The 16,138-nt window shown below is 51.4% G+C and overlaps 1 long non-coding RNA gene across 2 annotated transcripts; it reads left to right on the top strand.

Moving 5' to 3' along the window:
• On the top strand, positions 1-2,916 carry LOC102493615 (uncharacterized). 2 transcript variants are annotated; one of them, XR_334050.1, is made up of 4 exons: positions 1-193; positions 832-923; positions 1,333-1,462; positions 2,695-2,916. It is a non-coding gene; the product is annotated as an uncharacterized LOC102493615 (long non-coding RNA). The 2 variants fall into 2 exon arrangements; XR_334051.1 differs by lacking the exon at positions 1,333-1,462.
• The last annotated feature ends 13,222 nt before the right edge of the window (positions 2,917-16,138 follow it).

Below are 16,138 nucleotides of genomic sequence, written 5' to 3'. Positions count from 1 at the left end.
AGAACCATGGTTGGCCATGTGGGAGTCCCAGCACTTTAGCCACCACGCCACCTGCTGGCTCCTACAATTACTCTTTAAGAAGCTAACAACTGCCGAAGGAAAACTTTCAGCAAGTTTTTCCAGGAAGTCCACATCTCAGGAACGCCCGCACCGAAGGCAAAGAGCACCCCCCTCCGTCTGCACAACCAACTAGGTTTGTATTTTTTCCTGTTTTTGCATAGTTGGGTAATATGAACTGAAGGAAATACTAATACCATGTGCGAAGAACCCCAACCAAGGAAATCTGAAATCTAAACTGATTGCTCCCACCACCTTTTTGGTTCCTTTTGGATGCTGGTGCTAAATTCCCAAGTGTCATGATTTAACTACAAATTTTATGCCCCTTATTTATCTCTAGCATGGGGGAGGAAAACATTTTTGCTTACTTATGTGACTCTCTTTGAAAATGTGCAGAAACAAAGAGTTCCTCAGCAATAAAACTTTTACCCTTTAAAGGAGACATACACACATACACACATACATACATAAATCTGTGTGTCAGGTGAGAACTCAGGGGTGATATATCAGGCCGTAGAATCTGAGCTCTGGGAAACTCACTCTACATCACGAAAACATTTATGAAAAATTTAAAAAAATAAAATAAAAAGAAAGAAAAGAAAAGGGTCCCCTGACAACACTAAGTCAGATTTACACAACTGGGGTCCCTCCCTGTCAGTCCTGGATTTGGGCAAAATGGATGTCTTTCCTCTTTAAGGCAAAAGAATATATTCCAAAGCAAAGGGGGCCTTCAAAGTGTCCTCGGCTTCTACACTCTTTCGCCTCTGCTTGCAGAGACCAGGGCTCCTCGGGGTTAACCGAAGCTGTTGCAATGTGCAAAGGTCTCACTCTTTTGGACAGCAGCCCAGAAGAGCCCGCACCTCGAGGTAATAGACACCAGTGAGGATGCCGTTGTGAGGGTAGTAACGGTTCTGGCAGCCCCCGGCATCCACATCTGGAACCTGTGCACTGTCCTATTTCCATGGCTGTGAAAGGAGGACGTTTAGACAACACACAAGAAAGGGTCCCACAGCAGAGACGAGGCATTTCGCAGTAAAAACGTGCTGTATTTGGCACGTGCTTCACTGGGGCACGGAACACACGTGGGTGCCCGCTCTGTCCCAGTGGGAGGTGAGAACGCTCTCCAATCAGCAAGCTGGCTCTGAGCTGCAGAACCTTCCAGGCTACACACATCTAGCTCTGTGCTCAGGGACGTGGCGATGGCATGACCCCTGCAGATAAGTCGGGGCAGCCTTGAGCTGTGACCCAGATGCTTTTTCTCTTAATGTCTCACAGACAACAGCCAAAGGAAAAAACCTGGAGACTCGTACCCTGGTCTAGATGTAAAGGTTCTCCTTAAATACCTTTTGATATGCCTGGGGATTTCTCAAGAAGTCTCGGGGAGTGCTCAGGAGCCATGCAGGAGGTATGCTGAGAGTTCCTGTAGACAAGACAGTTTGCAAAGGTCAGATCCCAGCGAGATGAGGGTCAATACAGGATCAACTCTACAGAAGTCGCTATGATAGGAGTGGGAGAGAGACTGCAGGGACCCTCAAGATTCCGTTAAGCAACGGTACCAAGGGTATTTAAAGGACCCATGGGGACCAGCAGTTGTTGTACTATGTCGCTGGACTCCCATGTAGTCGACCGTGGTTCGAGTCCTGGACCCGGTGGCTTAAACTTATGCCTGGCGCGTGTGTGTGCGTGCCCAAGATCCCAAGAGGGGAATGGAGGAGTAGTGGATTGAGGCGTGGCCATTCCCCCTGGGGGGTGATTTCTCACTTTCTGTCTCTCTATTTCCGTCCTTTTGGTGAGTGCACACACCCTACAGCAAAAACCTCTCCAAAGAAAAGGGGGGGGGATGGAAAATGTGTATTAGAAGAAAAAATTATACATGGATTTCAAATATTTTGCACCAAAATACTTGGCAAATACATCCCACTGTTCCACACTTTTCTAAGCCCCTTTGTACTGGATTCATCTGGGCTCTGCTCTCATCCAAACCCAATATACATCCCTTCTCCACACCAAGAGAGTCCAAATTTAGGGGGTGGGGTGTAGGGTGGGATATGGGAAGTGCTGATGTTTGAAAACCTCCCCCAGTGACTCAGATCTGAAGCAGGAGTAGAAACACTGAGCTAAAGACTTTCTTCAGAATTTTCAGCTGGGCCAGGTGGTAGATGGCAGAGGACATCGGTCTAAGAGACACCAGAAGGCCGATGAAGATCGAATTTGAATAGATACTTGGGCAGCGGTAACTACTGGGTCATTGGAAAAGTCATGATGCATTTTTGCATAGAAAAATCTGTCTTGATTTTTCCAACCACCCAATAGCTTGGTTGTGAAACACGCTTTGGGATCCCAGAAAGTGGAAGGGGGTCAGACCATCCATCTGTAGTAGTCATATTTCTGTTAGTCCCTGAGGCTCCGTGACTTCTTCAGAACCCAGCGGCCCCATTGTTGACTCTACCCCCTCCATACATGGCTGGGATCATGGCACTGCTGTCCCCCCAACACTGGCCCGCCCACCGCCCTGACACCTCGCAGGCCTTGAATGTGTGCTGGCTCTAGTTCCCTCCCCTTGGAGTGCCAAAGCATCTTCTGATTGTCCCAGCAAGGTCAAAGTAAGTAGCAGGTATGATGACCTTCTCCCGGCAGGGCCGAGTCTGCCTTCCAGCAGCACGCGTGATCGATGCCCAGGCAACTTCTCTGTTTCTGCTGTAATCTTCGGGAGTCATTGATCGTGAGCACGCGCACACCTAACTAGCTGTGCTGGCTGTCATTGTCTCACCTTCTGAGCATCATTTTGGATTAAACTGCTCTGCTGGTCAAAATTCCTCTGTGCTAGCTCTGGATTCTATTATTAAACTGGCTTAAGAAACCCCATCTGTTTTGAGAGTTGATGCCATTTCTAGGGGAGGGGTTTAATACACCCACCAGAGGGATCCTGTGGGCTGTCACCGTATTCCCCAAGGTGACCACTGCAGTTAAGCAAACTGGCGCTAACAGAATTACTTTTCCTTTGACATTCATTCTCTTGCATGGTTCTCTCTGGCCTTCACTCTCCTACGCCCTCTGGAGTTGTTGCTGCTCTGCCCAGAAACGCCCAGAACACAAAACTTAGCCCCGTCTCCAATTTCTTTAATAAATCTGCTCGAAGTGGGCACTTGACCACGTCTTTCACAGATCTCACTGGAGATCTGTGGGTTCTCTGGTTGGAGCCTCATGGATGGTCACACAGCCTTTGACCCCATGCCTGGCTCTACCTTCATGCCTGCCATGTGCCAAGCTGAAAAGGATAAACCGCATCTTCAAAAAACAACTCTCTCAAAGTAATCAGCCAAAATAAAAAGTCAGTTTTTCTCTCACATCACTTCAAACTAAGAACATTTACGAATCAATGCTTGCCGTGCCTGTTGGAAATAAGGCCTTCCGATGAGCGAGCGAGCTAGCTAGTTAGCCTGCTTGCTTGCTTCCTTTCCTTCCCTTCCCTTTCCTTTCCTTTCCTTCCCTTTCCTTTCCTTTCCTTTCCTTTCCTTTCCCATCTTTTTCAAATCTCCAGTTTCTAACAGCTTGAGGTCCAGAGGATCCCCAAATGCCCCCTCGGGTCCTGGTTCTCCTGTGGCACAGTGGAAGTATCAGAGTTCCCACCCTGGGGATGGCTTCCCTGGAAAGTGGAAGAGTTTCTTTCTTGTTTAGTAGACTTAGTTTTTATTCTTCCTTTTTAAAATTTTATTTATCACTATTATTGTTTTTTAAATTTGAACAGAGAGAGTGAGAGAGAGGGAAACTGAGAAAGCAAGACTCCAGGTCTGGGAGTCAAACCATAGTTGGCCATGTGGGAGTCCAGAGTCTTCACCACCATGCCACCTGCTGGCCCTAGTAGACTTAATTGTTAAAATCAGTTTTAGGTTTATAGCAAAACTGGAGGAAGGTGCAAAGATGTCCTATACCCTCTCCCTGCACAGGGGCACAGCCTCCCCCGTTACGAACACCCCCCCCACCACCACCACCAGAGTGGAATACAGGGGGTCATCATAAAGTTTGTAGAAAATGCATATTCTGAAACAGAAAACACAAATACACTGATGTCTACTTTATCACTATGCAATTAGAAAAGGCCTTTGTTTTTTTAAAAGATTCCATAGACCATGCTCCATCTACAGCATGGTTTCTCAGGGAGCTCCCACGTGGCAAACGGTGAGGAGTTTGAAGACCGTCTACAGCATGGTTTCTCAGGGAGCATCTACATGGCAAACTGTGAAGACTTTGAAGACTGGTTAGCTCTTACTTCATAACCCTTGAAACTGCTGCTAACATGCTAAAGTCAGAGAATATAACTTGGACACTGAAATCAAAACTTTCTTTGAACCAAGATAAACTCATACTTCCATTGAAGTCCGCTGGTCTTCATCATGACAGATGAATCTACAGTGGTACAGTATTACCACCCGGAGCCCAGAGCTAACAGTTTATCTTACAGTTCTGGAACATACATGATCCTCACGTGCATGACCTTAAACAAGTCATCAGGCGCTGTTTCCATGACACGTGGCGCTTTTAGGAGAGGGAGCATCCTGCCTGCGAGGTCAGAGGCCGGAGGCCGGTCCTAACGCAGTGCCAGGTGCAGGGTGGTCAGCTGTGCCGGGCTAGCATCACCCAGACGCAGGGTAACAAGGTGCGCGTGCTGGAGGAGAAGGGACTCTCATCCCTTCTTTTATTACATCTGGATCCTTGATTTATTCCAAAAGCAGTCTCAGTTCCAAAGCCAGCGCATCTCAGCGCACACTGATGTGTGCTTACCTGCCCACGGCTGGCAGCTACCGCCTGCATGCAAATGGGAGTCGGCAGAGATGGCCGACTCTGTGCAACTTGCTTTTTGTGTGTTTTAAAGCACTTTATTTCATTTTATTTATTATTACTACTACTTTAGCTTGACAGGAGTGACACAGAGAGAAAGGGAAAGTGAGAAAAGCCCGGTCCAGAGCTCGGACTACGGTCAGCCACGTGGGCCTTAACCGTCGGGCCACCTGCCGGCCCTGAGCGCTTTAGGATTCCAAACACCGAACTCGTTTTAGAGCATGGTTCCTCAGGGCACTCGTAGGTAGCAGGCTGTGAGAATTTTGAAGACAGTTCAGTTATTTCCTAATCCTTGAAACTGCTGCTAATGTGCGAAGTCGGAAAATAAAACTTGTTGGCGACTGGACTCAGAAGGCAGAAACTGGCACTTGATTTAAGTTCGTGGAAAAGCAGGGGTTTTTTTCTGTTTTGTTTTTGTTTTTGTCTTAATCGTGGCTATCTTAAGTGATAATGAAAGATTGAAAATTATTTTAATTGGCCTTCCCCAGTTAAGAAAGCACAGCAAATAAGCTCATCTCAACACAGGTAAGGAGAGTGCTTCCCTATTTTTCCTTTCTTTCTTAAAGATAAACCATTAAACAACTTAACTTTGTAAAATTATATTTTAAAAATGATCATTTTGCCTGATAGAATGATGGATACTTTTCAGCTTTTTGACTTCTCTATATCATCTGTAGTGAGTGTGTGCTGCTTTGATCTTTGTTTGTTTAAAGATTTTTGTTAAAGGGCACATGCCCTTGCCAAAGAGAGAGGAAAAGTAGGAAATCACCCCCAGGGCGAAGGCCACGCCACAATCCCTTCTCCTCCCTTCTCCTCTAAGGATTTTGGGCACAAACACACAAGTCCAGTGTGAGTTTCAAACCACCGGGTCCAGGACTCAAGCCACAGTCGGCCATGTGAGAGTTCAGCACCTTAACCACCATACCACCTGCTGGTTCCTCTTCTATAATTTTTTAATGGCCAGTGGGCACATGTGCTCACTGGAGAGAGACAGAGAGAGGGGAAGGCTCGCCCCAATGGGTGTGGTCATGCCACAATCCCTTTCCCTCCATTTCTCACCCAGTTGGGGTTTGGGGCACACTCACACACACACACTCGGCATGTTTTACAAGCCAGCAGGGCCAGAATTTGAACCACGGTCAGCCATGTGGGAGTCAGCATTCTTAGCCGCTGTGCCACGGACTCAACTGCCATGATCATTTTTAAACTATTGGCAAATACATAAACACTGACCACCACGGGTTCTGGGACGGCAAGTTTAAAAGCATTGTGAACATCATCAGGAACTAAAAGCAAAGGAAAGGGGGAGGCTCTACCTTAGCTCCAGCACGAACTGTCCTAAACCAGCCGGGCCGCTTAGCTCCAGTAGACGCACGGTGTGTAGGTAAATGTCTAATATCTACTTTCTTAGGAAAAACACCCTTGACTTATCACTTGCTCATTTTCCTAGTGATTTCAAGCTGACTCGTGATGTCTGCACGCAGAGCTGAGAGGTACACAAGCACATCTGCCCCGTGCAAACACACGCACACACATGCACACCTTTAGGGCTGTCACAGGAGAGCAGTCTCAGACCGACTGCAGACGGCACACAGCACGCATGCACGCACGCAGTCATGCCACCTGTTCTGGAGGGCAGGTGACGTCCCAGCTCCCTGCCCCTCTACGTAGCCCAACAAAGATTCCTGAGACTCATCTGAGGTACACAGTCCCGAATTCCCGCAGCAGGCTCTGGTTCCCTCCCAGCCGGTGTCAGGCAGCAGAGTCAGGGCCAAACGAAATGCTTCCCCGAGGAGGACAAGCTGGGCTCGAGGCCTCCCGACACCCTCCCTGAGCCAGGGCAGAGGTGTCCACGCCCAGACAGCTCACACGTCTCGAACCCCACTCATCCCCACCGTGAAAATGTTCTCTAATACCCCTTATGCCAAAGCACAAAGCTGTGCCACCAGCTGAGATGGACAAGCAGTGAGGCCGCAGCGGAGCAAGTGTGGGTGCGGGGCAGGGCTGACGCAGTGCTGCCGAGCCCCTCGGGAGGTGGGCGCTGCCCAGAGAGCGCACCAACCTCCCGGGCAGAGCTGCGAACGCCATCTGTGCACCTCTCAGGCCGTCCTTGGTGACAGCAAGGCCCTAGGGCTCCGTCGAGCTGGGCGCCTGCCTGGACCCACGCTCTCCCTGAGACTTGCCAGCTGGAGCAGCAGCCCTGGGCTCCCGGGCCTGCCCCTACACAGGAGGGGAGAGCCAGGATCCCAGAGGCCTTCCAGTTCACTGGCACAGCGGCTGCCAGGCTTGTCTCTGGGCTCCAGACCTGCCTGCAGGACGAGTCTGCATTTGTTCCCAGGCTACTCCAGCGGGCTTGGAAGTACTAAGCACTCGGAAGCACAGGAAATCCACCAGGAAGGTTTTGTGGAGGAAGAGGAAAGAAAGTCACTGAGCAGACCGTCCGGGTAACGCGACACTGGGTGATGCTGAAACCGTATGGGAAGGTTCACATTCTGGCTTTCCCAGGCACATGCATGTTTGCCCATGATCCTGGCTGGCTGGGGGTGGGCTCACAGCAAGGAGACTTGTTGGGTGTCTCTCAAGAAATAAATAAAACGTAAGGAAAAAGAGTAACAAGGTGCATGTGTGAAAATAAAGGGAGGGAGGGCAGGAGCGGGGAGAGGCCGAGCAGCCCACGGATGCCCAGGCCGGAGCGTCAGCACTGAGGACCCTCTGCATTCCCATCAGCTCACTTCGTGGTGCCTTGGCCGGTCTCCAGCACCTGCGAGCCGTGTGGCCCTGGGCGAGTGATCTATCTTTTGAACGTGTTTCCTCAGCTATAAAACAGGGAGTGTGACACCTTCCTCGAGGAGCTGGTGTGATTAATCGGGTAGTTAATGAGAAAGCGCCTCTGGCATGCCCGGTGATGTGGCCGGCTCCGCAGTGCCAATGCCGTCCTGAGTCTCAGCAAGCTGGTACCAGGCTCTGCAGCTCAGCCACTTCGAGCAGCAAGCCAGTCTTTAAGGTCATGAAAAGTATGTTCTATTCCTCTACAGACCCCTCCTCCTCCCGCCAGCCCGACCCTATCATTTATTCTGAACCCACTCTGCTAAATCAACTTATCAATCCATCATCTTATCTCTCTCTCTCTCTTTTTTATAACATGATACTGATTCTAGACTTGAGAAAAACTGGGAGGCTCCGGGCAAAAACTGTGAGAGAAAACACTGTTATCATCATTTTTACACACAAGAGAAAGCAAAGCTAGAGACCGTTCATCGATATTCGGGGAAGAGCCTCCGACCGCCATTTCTGTTTCCGCTGGACCATCATGCGTCCCGTTTGGAGCCAGCTTTAGCGTGTTTCTCACACACCCGCAGCACCCTGCCGGCCACGAGCGGTTTTACTTGCAGTGATCTAGTTCACGCCAAGAGCTTTCCTGTCACTGAGACCCTCTGCAGGGGGGCCCATGATGGTGTGACCGAGCTTCTGCGTGTAAGCGTGTCAACACAAATGCACGCAAGAACATGCCATGCACGGGCACCGTCACGTTACTGAGGACTTCCTGTGTCCTTCCAGTCTGCCTGCTTCCCCCAAGGCCCTGACGACACCCTCTGCACAGGCACCGAGTGGGTCTGCTTGGCAGATTGTCACCAGCACCTCCGACTGCAGGGCACTGAGCGCAGGAGGTGAGCCAGGGCCTGGCCGCAGCCAAGGCGGGAAGGCTGAGCTCACTCCTTCCCCACTCCCCCGCCCCCACGAAGGCCTGGCTGGCAGGACCAGCCAGGGCTGTGCTTCCTGCGGACATGGCCTTGCCCTGGCAGCCTTCTCCAGGGCCACGCCTTGCAGATAAGAGTTTGATGCCTCCCCAGGTTTTTCCCCAACCATCAAATAAAGGCTCCCAGACAGTAAATGAGGGCATCAAAACTGAGGCAGCAAACAGTCTCATTTCCATTTTGTGCCCAATCAGAAGATGTCCATAGCCAAATTAAAAGGGTGCTAAGAGAGTTCACGGGGCCCTTTTAAAGTGGCCTTGGCCGATGGCGGTTCACACGGCTCCCGCTGCTGGGGCGGCATCTGCGGTACTCTGAAGCACCTGACCCTTCACCCTCAGCCCAGTAAAGGGGGGGTGGGGGCAGGGAGGCAGGGAGGGGCCTTCTGCATATTCTGAACCGGATCAGTGCGTCCAGAGCTCCCACCGCATGGCGACCTGGATGGGCCTGGGCAGGGCAGACTGGAGCTGCTCCGGACAGAGAGCGGGGAGGCCTGAGCAGAGGCTGTGGGCATTTAGTTTACCACCCTGAGAGTCGCAGCCAGAAGCATGGAGCCAAAAGAACTATGAGAACACGTAAAGGACACACATGCCGCTTTAACTGCCGCAGCCTAAAGACAGTTTCTTTTTCCTCTTCAAGAAAAATGCCTTGGACGGATCTTGGGAGGAGAGGAGTGGAGGAGGGAGGAAGAGCCCCTGTGGAGGGAGGAACTGGGTTTGGGGGCAGAAGTTTGGAGGCGGAGGGAAGGGCACTGCCATGCTCTGGCGAGCTCTGCCCTCTGTCCGTGCGCTCGGGCCGGCCTGTCTTTCTCCTGCTCTGGAGGCCGTGTCTCCCACGGGAGCCGCGCTCCTGCTGTCACCCTGCCCTGCGGTGGGGGCTGCATGCACAGACCAGGGTGCGCTGTCAGCCCCCACCAGGTGCCGGTCTGCAGGGCAGCGCTGCCCCGTGACCTCGCCTGCACACTGCGTAGCACCCAGCACCGCGTGGTAAGCCCACAGGTGGGCAGGCACACCTGTGCACGCCAGGATCCATCAGGGTCTTCCACATTTGCTGATTTCTCTCCTCAGGGGTTTCCACCCAGCCCTTGAAGGATAGTTAGGAGTGGTTTGAAAGACTGACACATCCCTCTACTGAAGACGCCTCTCCCAGCCCCCGCAAGAGACGCACTGACAACCCGAGTCCTCTACCTGCAAATGGGACCTGTCTGGGAACACAGGTCTGGTATTCCTTATCCAAAAGGTCTGGAGCCAGAAGAGTTTAGAATTTCAGACTCTTTTGAGGACGTATTTGTATATAGATAATACAATGTCGTGGGGCTGGGACTCGAGTCTACACACAGAATTCATTGTCATTACACTTCACACACACCTTAGACACACAACCTGAAAGTTAACTGTGTGCAGTATTGTTACATTGCATCGTCTCGACGGTGACACAGGAGGACAGGCGTCAACTTTCCACTGGGGGTGCCATGTTGGTGCTCAAAGAGTTTCAGAGTTTGGGGCAGCTCGTATTTCAGATTTTTAGATGCGGGCTGTTCAGTGTGTAGGGCTCTTTGCAGCTATAATCAAGTTAAGATGAGATCATCAGGATAGGCCCTTACTCCGATACATGGGTGACCTTCAAGAGAGAGGGCACCATGTGAAGAGGCAGAGGGAAGGCAGCCATGTGAGACGGGGGCGGGCACTGGAATGGAGCTCTGGGTTACTAGAAACTGTCATAGAAGAAGGAAGGGAAGGTCCTCCCAGAGAGGACTCATAGGGAGACTGATCCCAACACCACCATCTTCCTAACTTCTGGTTTCCAGACCTGTGATGGCACAAAATTCTGTTGTTCTAAGCCATTCGGGTGTGGCAGTGTATTAGGGCAGCCCTAGGAAACCAACATGGCCTTCCATCTCCCGGCCCACAGGCCTGGCCTTAATATCATGCCCCTTCACTCTCTCTACCCTGAGAATGAGTTCCTTCCCACAGAACTGCTTGGATCAAATGTAAATAATCTTGGTAGGCCTACTTCAGCCTACCAAAGCCTACCTCCGGCCTTCAGACACCTCTGAGTCCTGACATGAACACAACTTCTCCATTTCTCCAACCCCTCAGCATTGAGGACATAGGTGCACACCTGCTCGGTGTTTTTCAGTTGCCAGGACAGGATTCGAAATGCAGTTGGCAATGCAAGATCTGACTCCTTTACCTACTAGACTACAGGGCCAAACCCTGAAAGACAGATTTTTGAAAGGGACAGTAAATAATAGTATACAACTATCTTAGTCTGTTCTCGTGTGGCTAAACAGAAATGCCTGAGACTGGGTGATTTCTGAAGAATAAAGGTTTATTTGCCTCATGATTCTGGTGACCAAAAAGCCCAAAGGCATCTGGCTGGCCTCTGGTGTCACATCACCACGTGGCTGACGGAAGCAGGAAGGAAAGGGGGCATGTGCAGAGGGAATGGGCAACCTGCCGGCAGTTCTTAGCTTTCTATCAACCCACTCTCAGGGGACTCGCTTGTCTCTATAAGAGCAGGAGCTCCCTCCTTCCGTCGAGAGAACATTAATCTATTTATGAAGACAATGTTTTCATGATCCCAACACCACTCATTAGACTCCACTTCCTGAAAGTCTTACTACTTCTGCCATGATTTAAATATGTCCCCCAAAATTCCTGGGTTGAGTCACTTTGTCAGGATTAAGAGAGTGAAAATTTGATCCAGTTGTGGTATCAATAAATGAGCCTTTGAAAAGAGATTCAGGTTAAGGTCATTAGGGTGGGGCCCCCATGATTGGGTTCTGGTGGGTTTACAAGGAGCGAGAGAAGACCAGAATAAAGACCCATGAACACAGACTCTCTGCCCTCACCCGATGACACAATCAGAGTGCTGCAAGATCCCCACCAGGTGTAGGTCTGGACCTGGGACCTCACCCAATTTCAGGTATTTCCTCATAGTAGCAACAAACTGAACTGGAAAAATCTCTCAATACCACTATAGTGGGAAAGAAGACATCAACATAGGAATTTCGGGGGGGACAAACCACATCCAAACCATAAATGCTAGCACCAATTAAATGCTAAAATGAAGCGCAGAGCTTAGGTTCTGAGGGAGTTCAGAGCGAAGGGCTTAGAGATGTCAGGAAGGCCCATGAAGATGGGGCTGGAGGGGAGGGTGAAGGGTACAATGAGTAAAGTTAGGAAGACTTGAGGCTGGACCACGTGTGGGGACGTGTGGGGTACTTGCAGACGTAACCAAGTGACAGTGGGAGATGGGAGGGCGGGGGACTAAAACTGCTCCCAGACTGCAGCAGGACCTGAACCCAAGCTAGCGGATGGTCCATTTGCCTCTCTATTGCGTAGGGAAGTTGGCTGCTCAGCAGGGGGTGATGAGCAGAATGATGATAATTGCTACTCTGACCCAAGTTGTGATTTTGGCTCTGTTGCTATGAGTTTCTAAGCTCCTCGGAGCATATTTGCTTACCAGAGCAATCCTCAGGAGACTAACAGAACACCGGAATGTCACAGTGACTCTGAATCATGGCACCCTTCCCCGCGGTAATCACAGCCGTCACTCCCCAGCTGGAAATGTATGAGGTGTCTTAAGAGCACACTCAGAGATACCCGCCACAAATAGCCCAGCGAGCATTCCACAGCTAAGGGTTATGGACGCCAGATGCTGTTAGCAGCTGTGCCTGGGCGACCAGAAACAGGGACCTTACTGATAGGCCCTAATCTAGCCTTGGCGTTGAGGTTCTTCTCGTGTTGCTGGCCCATTCCTAAGTGGAGAACATTCTTCCCAGTAACAGCCCCGTTTCTGCTGCACTGTTTGCATTCCTGGTCTGTGAACACGAGGCAGCTGAGCACAGGGTGCAGAGCTTCAGGCAGTGGTTGGGGTGAATCTTCAGAAGGCTGACCTGAGTGTTTTGAGCACTCTGAAAGTGGGGACCCAGTGGTCCTAAACTGCAGCGCACACACCAGGGAAGACCTAGGGGCCTCTCTGCGGCAGTGTCCCATGGCATTTTCATACTGTTCATCTGCTGAGTCTTACTCTTGAGAGTGAATACTTGTCTCCAGCCCTAAGGTTTATAAGGAACTCATAGAAAAACAATGCTCTCAGATGCAATGAGCAAGAACACAGTCGTGAGAGCTGTCACTCTGCCCCTTCCAAAGACCTGGAGGCTCCTCCTACTCGGGGTGGGCCAGGCCACTTTCCACCACTGGCTCCAAGTGCCCAGATTCATCGCCCAAGTTATTACTGGCGGAAGTCTGTGTGCGGTCATTTCACCACCTTCCTGCCAGGCCTGGAGCCCTGACCACCTGCTCAGCCTGGTGAGGGAGGCACAGACACCTGGGCACCCTGAAATAATAACCGAGGCCAGAGTCCTGCCCTGCTGCCACATTCTGGCTTCTCCCCAGATGGAGCCAGGCCATAGCTGAGCCATCTCCTCTTGTAGACAAAACATGTTCTTTTTATTATTGTTTCTTTCTTTCTTTTTTTCCTTTTAATGTCAGAGGATGTGTCTACTTGCCAAAAAAAGAGAGAAAACACTCCCCCCAACGGGGTGTGGTCACACCACAATCAATCTCTTCCCCTCCATTTCTGCATCCCATTGGAATCTGGGATGCACAGACACATGCCCATGTGTGGTTTAAACTGCACGGCCAAGACTCGAACCATAGTCATCCATGGGAGACCCAGTTCCCTAACTGCAAGGCCAGCCCACAGGTGTTCTTGAATATAGATCCTTATAGAGACGAGGCCAGCACCTTTTCTTCTGTCGAGAATCCAGTCGCAAACACGCTGGGCTCCATGGACCACACACCCCAGCTTCTCCTTCCTGCCACTGCAGCATGTCGCCACCGTAGACAACACGTGAACAAGTGCACACCCGTGTTCCAATAAGGTTTTATGTGCAAAGTCAGATGACGGGTCTGCAGACCACAGTGAACCCGCACCTGCTCTGGGTTTACATAGGTGGCCGATATTTTTGTGGCTCCTATAATTTCCGAAATTTAGAGGTTTTTCTCACTGACATCTTTATCCCAGCCATGGCAGGCAGGCAGGGCCAGTGTGTTGTGTACACCGTGTCAGATACAAGAACTCTGAGTCTCACCAGTAACTTATCTGACATGGAGAGCGAGAAAATCAGACTAGGGACTCAGACCCGGGCCGCTTGTTATGAGCCCAGTGCACCTTCTGCTGAGCCAGAATTTTCCAGACTGTGTCTCCCTACAACAGGTGCTACATGAAAGTGAGACTCTGGAGCCGACTCGGTCGGGAGATGCCGCCTTAACCACTGTTCGGGCAGCTCTCCATGCCTGAGTCTTCAGGAGGGGGTGGGAGTGTGCCGTATTTCCCAAACGTATCGGACACCCGGCCCTTTTCATCTTCTCAAAGAGCTCTGAAGACTCGTGACTCTCGCATCAGAATCTGGGGAGTCCTTAGTAAGCACCAACGACACTACAGAGAACATGGCATTCCAGGAGAAAAACGCCAGACCAGGATCCCCGCAGGTGAAGGCTCCTGCGGCCGCCTGGGACAGACTGGGACTTTGACCCCAGCTGGCCCAGCAGAGTGCTAACTGAACAGAGCAGGGCCTCACACCCTGGCTGGTCAGTCCTCCGAGGGAGTCAGAACGAAGGCTAGGACCATGCGCTGTGCTCTCCCGTCGCTGCCTCGCCTTTCCCCCTTCCTGGGAGGAACCGCTGTCCTCCTGGGCACTCACCAAGCTGTGGCTGGGCCCTTCTCCCCTGCAGCCTCCCAGGCAGAAGGCACAGGCCCTGGCCAGGATGCAGCCCAAGGCGTGGAGAGTCCCCAGGCCCGAAGCACACCCGTGGGGCCAGATGTCACCTTCAGCTGACAGAACGGCTCACTGGCTGACCTGAGAGGTGACTGTCCCCTGAGGGGGCCTGGGTACCCTGAATGTGCTGTGGCTGAGAGTCTCGAGATGTCTGAGCCCCGACTACGAGCCCCCGTCTCCTAACCATTCTGAAGGGAGCTGCACTCAACATAATACTAGGCTGAGGACAAGAAGCACTTTCTCTGTCTGTTTTTCAATTTTGCCAGAAGTTGCATGCACTTGCCAGAAAGAGAAAGAGGGGGAGGGCCAGCAGGTGGCATGGTGGTTAAGGGCACTGGACTTCCACATGGTCTACTGTGGTTCGAGTCCTGGACCTGGCAGCTTGCTCGCTCTCTCTCTCTCTCTCTGTCCTCTACGGTCAAATTTAAATTAATTAATTAATTAATTTAATTTAATAATTCTTAAAAAGAAAGAAAGAGAGGGGGATAGTGAGAAAGTAATTCTCCATGGCGGACAGTCTCATTGTAACCCCTCCTCTTTTTCTCGCGTCTTTCAGGATTTGGGGCATGCGTGCACACACTCAGTGTACTTCTCTACGGCTTTTTTTTTTTTAAGAGAGATTTTTGCTATAGGGCACATGCGCTTGCAAGAGAGACAGAAAGTGAGAAATCACTCTCCCAGGGGATGGCCACGCCACAATCCCTTCTCCTCCACCTCTACTGTTCTCTCGGGATTTGGGGCAGGCATGCACGTGTGCCCAGCATGAGTTTTAAGCCGCCGGGCCTGGGACTTGAACTGCAGTCGACTATGTAGGAGTTTGGTGATGTAACCATTATGCCATCTCCTGGGTGCCCCAGTGTATGTCTCAAGGCAGAGTCTGAGACTCAAACCTTGAGGTTGGCCACGTGGGATCCAGCCGCCCTAAACACTACTACATAGGCTGGCCCCCAAAATGACATTCCTAAAACAGCCCAGAGCGGGATGGCGGCACAGCAGTGACACATGCTCTGTGGGGCACTCCCACGTGGGGGAGGCGCCTCTCTGAGCACCCCGTAGGTGTGTGCCCGACCCAGGGTGGCCAAGCTGGGTGGGCTGCAGCCTGTCTCTCCCACACATGTAAGGAATAACCCTTAAACACACGTTTAAATAGAACTGATACTCTCAGAAAGATGCATACACCCAGTGCTCCCAGAACCCAATGGGCTTCTCTGCTAAAACCAGGACTGCAACCAGGCTGGGGTTCAGGGCTCAGTGAGGGCGCCCTCACCCTTCAACACCACAGCCAAACACCGGCCAGCACTGGCAGACATGCTCAGGGGAGCCGGGCCCTGCCTGCTCACAGAGCCAACAGAGAAGGCGTGAGTCCGGGAGCAGGGGCAGGACTGGAGCAGGAGGGGGCTGGCCTCCGCCGCTGGCCTGAGCTATCACCCCTCCTAGGCGAAGGGCATGCCAGTCACGGGGGCCTTGCCTTTTCATCTGTGGGCCTCCAGGGCGTATGTTAAGATATGGAGGGTGTTTTTCTTCTATAACCTTTTAATTATTTTGGAGAGATTTTTGCCCTTGCACTCAACAGAACGACAGAAAGCAGGAAATCTCTCCTCAACCCCAGGAGAGATGGCCAGGGTGCATTCCCATTCTCCTCCATTCCCTTCTGGGGGTTTTGGACACGCTGCACAAGCAGCTGGCGTGAGTTTTAAGTCGC

Source organism: Tupaia chinensis, unplaced genomic scaffold, assembly GCF_000334495.1.
Source record: "Tupaia chinensis unplaced genomic scaffold, TupChi_1.0 Scaffold000141_1, whole genome shotgun sequence".
Classification (NCBI taxonomy): Eukaryota; Metazoa; Chordata; class Mammalia; order Scandentia; family Tupaiidae; genus Tupaia; species Tupaia belangeri.
Note: the sequence above shows the minus strand (reverse complement) of the source record. Positions and strands in the feature narration are given on the sequence as shown.